Source organism: Hibiscus syriacus, unplaced genomic scaffold (assembly GCF_006381635.1).
Source record: "Hibiscus syriacus cultivar Baekdansim isolate YM2019G1 unplaced genomic scaffold, ASM638163v2 tig00112217_pilon, whole genome shotgun sequence".
Lineage (NCBI taxonomy): Eukaryota > Viridiplantae > Streptophyta > Magnoliopsida > Malvales > Malvaceae > Hibiscus > Hibiscus syriacus.
Genome location: NW_024063270.1, coordinates 1,478,806 through 1,486,767, shown reverse-complemented (window position 1 = coordinate 1,486,767; position 7,962 = coordinate 1,478,806).

Sequence of the window (7,962 nt, the reverse complement as noted above, 5' to 3'; positions counted from 1 at the left end):
ATATATATATAAATCACGGATATCAAAACATAATAAAAGTTACATAAACGTATTTGAATTTTTTTTCTTTGATTAATCTAGAGTAAGTATAAGGCAGTATATGTTTAAAGATAATTATTAATCTTTCGACGTTGAACGTTCACACCCCTAACTTCTATAGCGCTTGAACCCGAATCCTAAAAAAATAACAACAATTTCTTTACCGTGGAAGCCACTTAGTTTGTGCTTGTATATGAATTTTACATCCAACGCTCAGAAATTTATGATCCATAGTATTGTTTGTTGAAAATTTTAAATATAATAATAGTTGTCTTTTAGCATTCTTTTGTCGATTCATAGTAAATTTTAAATTTTAAATATTTATTTTCTAAAATTTAATCCAATAGTTAGTGTAACATTAAAACTAAGAGTTTTAATTTTTTTTTTGACATTAAAAAAGATATAAAAAAAATATAAATCTATATTCACTTAATAAATATAGGAAAAGCATTGTCACTTGCCCATGGACTCGCCGCATACATCTCCTTCAAAATGCTATAAATCGTTCATAATTTCAATCTCAGATCATCGATCACATTCACTTAATAAATCAATATTCACAAAAAAAACATTACTTTCTCTTTCCTTTTTTACAAAGAAATCGATAAAAAAATGGTGAAGATTGTTTTGGCCATTGTTTTGATTTCAATGATCATGATTCTTTCAGTCCATTCCGTCGTCGGTGACGCTGAAATTCCGTCTGCACCGACAACAGATGTTAAAGATGCTCCCGGACCAGCTCCGGCGAATGAAAATCATGAGAAATCACCATCATGGACTGACTGGGCCAAAAACAAGATCGGGTGAGAGAAAAAACATGAAAACCAACAGTTTTTTTTTTAATTCTAATAATTATATATAAGGTTTTTCGTTGTTTACTTGGTTTGTATGTAACTTATGTGTGATGATTTCTGATGTGTCACTGTATACAGCGGTATTGAGAACCTTTTTGCTTCATCGACGGCATCAGGACCGGCAGCATCACCGGAAGAATCGTCGGCGTCGGCACCGGCACCCCCAACTGCAGTGAAGGACGGCTTATAGAAGCATTTCTAAGTCGGAATAAAAAATCAATTGCATTTCATGATTGAAAGTAGGTTAAATGACATTCAATTTCATCTTTGGCAATATAGAATGCACATATTGTTATGCAAACCAAATAAAAATCACCATTTCTACTTTGTTATTTGTAAATATGTTAAATAAATCATTTTTATTGGTTTTTTTTTTCTATTTTTTCCTTCTAATTTTAATGTTTGATCCTTACGATATTTTAATAGATTCAGAAAGCATGTTTTTTAAGATAAAGTACACCAAAAGTTATTAAGATCAAATAATTATTTTGATTAACTTTTAAATTTATAAAATCCATGATTCAGAATAGAAGTGAAGCAAGCATAGGGAGAAGGTGTAGTTATTAGATCGCAAAATCTGAGGGGTTTTTTTATTAATATGAGATAAATAGTTAAATACAACGTGATATTTGTTTAAAGATAATTTTTAATCTTTCGATATTCATAGTGTTCGAACCCGGATCCTCGATGAATAACAACAGTTCTCTTACCATGAAATCCACTTGGTTCGTGCTTTTTGTTAGCTTCTCCTTTTTATACCGTAATAAATTGGTAAATTAGAATAATCACATAATTATTGAAACAATAACACATGATCAGATAATAGTTTGAAAGCTATTACGAGAGTCCACTTTATCTTTCAGGTGTACGAAATTTGGAGAATTGTGTTCATCTCATGTGGTTATTCGTCCATTGTAGCGATTACGAACATCCAGACGAAATTTAGAGAATTTGTGTTCATCTCATGTTGGTGTTAAAATAGAACTCAAGAATATGATGCCTAACTAAGTTCAAGCATGGCTATTAGATCTGATGAGACTTTGGTTTGTGAATAAAGATTGATAGACGATAAAACAAAACCCATCTGATTTAGTAAAACAAATAATTGAAACAAATGTATACCATCAGACGTTGTGCAGCTATAGGCTTGTTGGGGTTATTCTTGGGATTCGTTTGGTTCACGGAATGTAAGATTACCGTCGAGAATGAGATTATCGAAATGGTACGTTACGTAACACATTGCTGGGAATGTTGTATTATCTTGTTCGATTTGTTTGTCAGGAATGTAAGATTACAATGTTTAGTTGACGGAATAAATGATAAGAAAAATATATGTTTTATTAAATTGTCCTTGAGATATATACATATTTTTTAACAAGTTAAGTTCTCAATATTAGAGTTAAAATATTTACATGAGAGTTCATAGAAAATATATTTCTCTATTATTTCTGGTTTATATATTTTTTAATAAAATTTATACATAAATAATTTAATATATATTTTTTATTTCTTTGAAAATACAGAAACATGCTTACACCGATATAATTATATGTTTATTGTTAAATACCAAGAGATTGAGAGATGTATATACTTACACCAGTGTAAGTATGTGTTAATGCTACACTTTTTTTTATTTTATTCATTTATATCGATATAAATATGTATTAATTTGTTTCATTTTTTTATTTTATTCATGTTGCATTCATGAATTGTACAACGACCATAAAAAAATTAATATATATTTTATTTTATTTTAATAAAATTTATACATAAATAATTTAATATATATTTTATTCATGTTTCATGAATTATTCGGTAAAATTAACAAAAACCATAAAAAACAAAATATAGAAAACTTTTTATTATATGCATTGTATTATTTTATAATAAGTATTGAAAATTAAAATCAGAATAAAAAAATAAAATAAAATTAATAAACTTATATTAAAATATTAATATTTTTACTTTATAATATCCAAAATCAATCTGATCTAAATCATATTATAGATAGTTTGTCTATTTCATCGAGCGTCCCAAAATTTACAATGTGTTTTGATATGGGAAACGAAAACAGAGTTTGACCAAATCTAATTGCAAAATATTCCCAAAAAAAAAAAAAAAGAGACTTGAAAGATTAATGGAGAAGATATTTTAGGAAATGATTATGGGTTGGTTTTGTTATTATTTAAATAATAAAATTAGTAAAAATTTATTGAAAATATTATTATTTCTATCGATTTTGTTATTATTGGGCGTTTTACCGGTTTAATTAATAAAACTGGTAAAACATTATTGATTCTGTTATTATTGGACACTTTATCAAAAGTATTAAAATCATTGATATTTTAAATATAAATAATAATTTTTTACTAATTTTATTATTTAAAAAATAATAAAAATGATAATATCTCATTTTAATTATATATTAAGGGTGTATCACTATATAACTTCGTAACTATTTCATGTAGTTGTTGCTGCGTGGCTTCTGAGAGAAGCTCTCCAACGTGACTTAAGATTCCCTTTAAAATGTCATGTCGGCTGTTATATGTCTTTCTGTTACGTTAAAGATTGTGGTGATTCCGTGCGCTCAAGTCCCCTCTCACCCGTTTGGTCGAAAGCTGCCCACCAGATCAGCTTTGATCAACGATGCAGGATTCATTGTTCGGAAACCTTATCCCCTTCACTAAAAGAATAGGGTAAAGTATAGTAATGACCACTGAACTTTTATAGTCTTTCATTTAGATTCCTAAACTTTTAAAACTTTTAAAAAAGTCTCACAACATTTAGTCCGTTTGTAATATGGTCCCCAGCGTTACACTGCCGTTAGAAGATGCTAACGTGGCAGTGAGATCACCGTTTGCAGCTATGAAAATTAGGGTAAATTATATAAATGGTCACTGAACTTTTCAGGCGCTTGCATTTAGGTCCCCCAACTTTTAAAACTTGAAAACAATCCTCAATTTCATTCTAAACCCCAAATTCCAAAATAATTCAATTACATTCTAAACCCCAAATTCTAAAATACTTCAAAATAATATCGAGTTAACCAAGATTTCATGTTAACCAAGATTTGTATAAAAAAATTGATTTTTTTTTTTATGTTTTGATTGAGTTGTATTCAATGAAAATCGATTGTTACTGTTCGATTGAGTTCATGAGCAATTGAATGTGGGGTATGCATGTGTAAATGATGCATGAAATTTTACCAATTTACTGCAGCAGTAAATACGCGACCTCTATTACCTTTTATATTGAAAAAAGAAAAAACTCTGGAATAGGGAAATTGCTTCTTTGCTTTGAGTTATGCATGTTACTGTAATGGTTCAACTAGTCATCTTGGTAGCATCATTTCTATAATGAAGTAATGATACAAACATAGCAAGGTCATACTGGATGTGTTCCAAAACACACTTCAATCGGTTCCAACTAAGTTCTATGATACATTCGTAGATTATTTCGACATCCTGCATGTTACTACATCACAATCAAGTCAAAAGTAGAACATCAGCTCACACCTTAAAATCAGCACAAAATCGGAAATCTGATACAGTGAAGCAGCCCCCACTCTAACTTCATTTCTTTGCCTGCCATATATTCCGACATCTCAAATTAGAAAACAAATTCACTATGGATCTTGCGGTCTTAAGTGGAGTTGAACAAATAACATAGTGCATGCATCATTTGCACATGCATACCCCACCATTCAATTGCACATGAACTCAATCTAACAGTAACAATCAATTTTCACTTAATACAACTCAATAAAAAATCTTGGTTAACATGAAATCTTGGTTAACTCAATATTATTTTGATTATTTTGGATTTGGGGTTTAGAATGTAATTGAATTATTTTAGAATTTGGGATTTAGAATGAAATTGATGACTGTTTTCAAGTTTTAAAAGTTGGGGGACCTAAATGCAAACGTCTGAAAAGTTCAATGACCATTTATATAATTTACCCTAATTTTCATAGCTGTAAACGGTGATCTCACTGCCACGTCAGCATCTTCTAACGGCAGTGTAACGTCGGGGACCATATTGCAAACATACTAAATGTTGGGGGATTGTATTACAAATTTTAAAAGTTGAGAGACCTAAATGAAAACTTCAGAAAAATTCAATGACATACTTTACCAAAAAAATAATACATGTAATTGAAGTGGTTTTTTTTAATCCATCTACGTTTTCCCGTATCTTCGTTTGAAATGTTAATGTAATGGCCTTGCCCTCATCCTTTATTCAAAAAAGAAAAAACATGTTTCTTTTAAAAAAAAACAATAATGTTTATTTTTTATATTTTTATAAAAATTTTAAATATAATAAATAAAAATATAATCCTCTTAATTTTAATATCGATCGTTGAGTGTCGATATGAAAAATTCTACGACGTGCGTCGCATATCGCAACATACCACTAAAGTAACATACCGAAACGTATAATTAGTTAAATTGTCATTATTAAGTAAATGTTAAAAAGGATAAATTATAATTTTGTACCTAAATTATCATTTTTGTTTAATTTTAGTATTTAAACTTTATTTTTTTAAATCATTGACGATAATTCTTACATGGCATGACATGTCAATTTTTTTATTTTTTAATTATCACATCACATTTTTTTTATTTGTCAATATTTTTAATTAATTTTAATCAACCAATTAGATGATGACATGTGTCACCCACATATGAGACAAAAAGATTGCAGTTATTCTTGCTTTTGGTATGAATTGATCTTAAGTATTTTATATGAGAAACAAAGCACTCAAACATTGAGCTAAACTAGTCATTTAGATAAATTTTACCACATTTTGAATTTAATTTATATAACAATATCACCACAAAATTAAATATTTTTTTATGATTATAAGATTCAAATTTGGGGAACTTTAAATTAATCACCGAAAGATCAGTCACTCAACTATAGTGTGAATTTTTCTTATTATACTGAACTTAATACATATATCATTATTAAATAAAAATTTAACTTTTCACTTTATATAAAAATTAAAAAAAATAATTAAATAATTCATATATTTTATAAAAAATATATATGAAATAATTATAAATAAGGTACATTTATAATATTATAAAAATATTTATTTATGTTTTAAAATTTAATTAATTATTTATTTGAAATAATATTATTTTTAAATGATCTATTTAATTTAAAATAATTTAAATTTAGAGTAAATTATGCGTTTACTATCCAATTATTACTTTAGTTATGTACAATATTATTTAAAATTAAATAGATAATTTAAAAATAATATTATTTCAAATAAATAAATAATATGATTTTAAAATATAAATAAATATTTTCATAATATTATAAATAAACTTTTTAGAATAATTTAATATAAATTTTATAAATACATAAAAGTAATTATTTACTTTTTTATTTCCAAATAAAGTAAAAATTATTTTTAATTTAATAATGATACAAATAAGTATTAAGTTTGATATAATAAAAATAAATTCGCATTATAATTGAATGACTAAATTTTTTATCATTAATTTAAAGTGTCATATATTTGAATTTTATAATCATAAGAAAATATTAATTTTGTGGTGATATTATTATATAAGTTAAATGCAAAATATGATAAAATTAATATAAATGACTAGCTTAATTCAATGGTTAACTGTCTTGCATTTCATCCTAAGAGCAAGATATTTTTTATTATATTTTTTATCATCGTAATTAGTGACATGTGTCATCATTTAATTGGTTAAATAAAATTAATTTAAAAATAATTACAGAGAAATAGAAAAATGATATGAAATTAAAAAAAAATTGACATATCATGTCTCATCACATTATCATTAATGGTTTTGAAAAAAAAAATATGTACTAAACATATATCCTTTTAATATTTATTTAATAATGACAATTTAGTAATGGTACGTTTCGGTGCGTCGTGTTAATGGTATGTTATGGTGTGCGACGTGCGCTGTAGACTCGTCCTTGTCGATATTCCTTATTTTTCATACATTTTCTTATTTTTATTTTTATTAGTTTTTTTTTAATTTCTAATATTTTTCATTTCACGTTTTTTCTATGTCTTTATTACATACTTTCCTCTATTTTTATAGTACTCATTTTTATTTTTTGACACGTTTTCGATCTTCTCTATCGGTTATTTAGTCATCCTTCGTTTAATTTTTAGGTTCGATTTGATGTCGCATCAACTCATCAAGATGATGTTTATGTTATTTTGTTGATCTTCCATGCTTTGGACTTTCATATTGAATTTAGATACGTGATCTACGTTCAAAGATAATTTTTTCACGATACTCGATTCAAATTTGTGATTGTCGGTGGTCTTCTAATAAATTGATCTCTTTTTGTGGTTCGTTTATCAATTTAGTCAGATATGTTCGTATCTATATTTTGTTCAATATGTTTGGATAGATTTGTAACATGTTCCTTGTATGATGCCTATATGATCTCAAATAGAGGAGCTGTTGAAATCATAAATGAAAAAAATAAATTACTTGAAAAAAATAAATGAATATAGAATACACACCTAAACTATTTTGTAATCACCTCAATTGTTAAAGAATGATTATTATTTCTAAAGGTATCGAGTTCGAATATCAACGACTACAACAAAAATGATTAAACGTTCATTGTCAAATAGTTAAAATTATTTAGAACATAAACCCGAAACTAATATTAAAACTATAAAACAATCAAAGTTGGTGATTCCTTTCTTAACATTACAATTCTACCTCGAAGAAATGAGTTCATATCAAAGACAAAAATGGTTGGGTGAAATTATTCCATTCATTTTTAAATTCTAAATTTCACAAACGAAATATCAAGATGATGTGTACTCAAATATACTTAAAATATAAAAAAAAATTGTTCTAAATAATAATATATTAATTTTTCTTATATATTTTTATACTAAAATGTACATAAATAATATTAATACTTATTCAATTTTAAGATACTTATTTGCCTTCTCTCCACTCAACCTCATTGGTTTTTATTTTATTATGTATATTTTTAACTATTTGATTTATTGTTATATTTGTTTATTAAAATTTTAATTAATTATATAATA